Source organism: Lipotes vexillifer, unplaced genomic scaffold, assembly GCF_000442215.2.
Source record: "Lipotes vexillifer unplaced genomic scaffold, Lipotes_vexillifer_v1.1 scaffold1642, whole genome shotgun sequence".
Lineage (NCBI taxonomy): Eukaryota > Metazoa > Chordata > Mammalia > Artiodactyla > Lipotidae > Lipotes > Lipotes vexillifer.
In genome coordinates this window covers 63,313-63,815 of record NW_006770974.1, presented here as the reverse complement: position 1 = coordinate 63,815, position 503 = coordinate 63,313, and positions in this window count along the sequence as shown.

Here is a 503-nt window from a genome sequence, read left to right as displayed (position 1 = left end):
ATTAAATTATATACATATTATACACATAGATAGAGAGACTGATTTTTATTTTAAGGAATTGGCTCACACAATTGTGGGGGCTGGTGGGAAGTCTGAAATCTGTAGGGCAAGCTGGTAGGTTAGAGATAGTTAAGAGCTGATGTTTCAGTCCTGAGTCCAAAGGCTGGAAACTGAGGCAGAATTTCTATGTCACAGTCTGGAAGCAGAATTGTTTCTTCTCTCAGAAACCTCAGTCTTTGCTTTTAAAGCCTTCAACTAATTGAATGAGGCCCACCAAAATTATGGAAGATAATCTGCTTCACTTAAAGTCAACTGATTTTAAATGTTAACCACGTCTAAACACTACCTTTACAGCAATGTCTAGACTAATGTTTGACCAAATAACTGGTCACTGTAGTCTAGCCAAGTTGAGACAGAATTGAGCATCATACTCACACATGAAAAAGAGTCAGAATGGGGGCTTCCCTGGTGGCGCAGTGCTTGAGAGTCCGCCTGCCGATGCA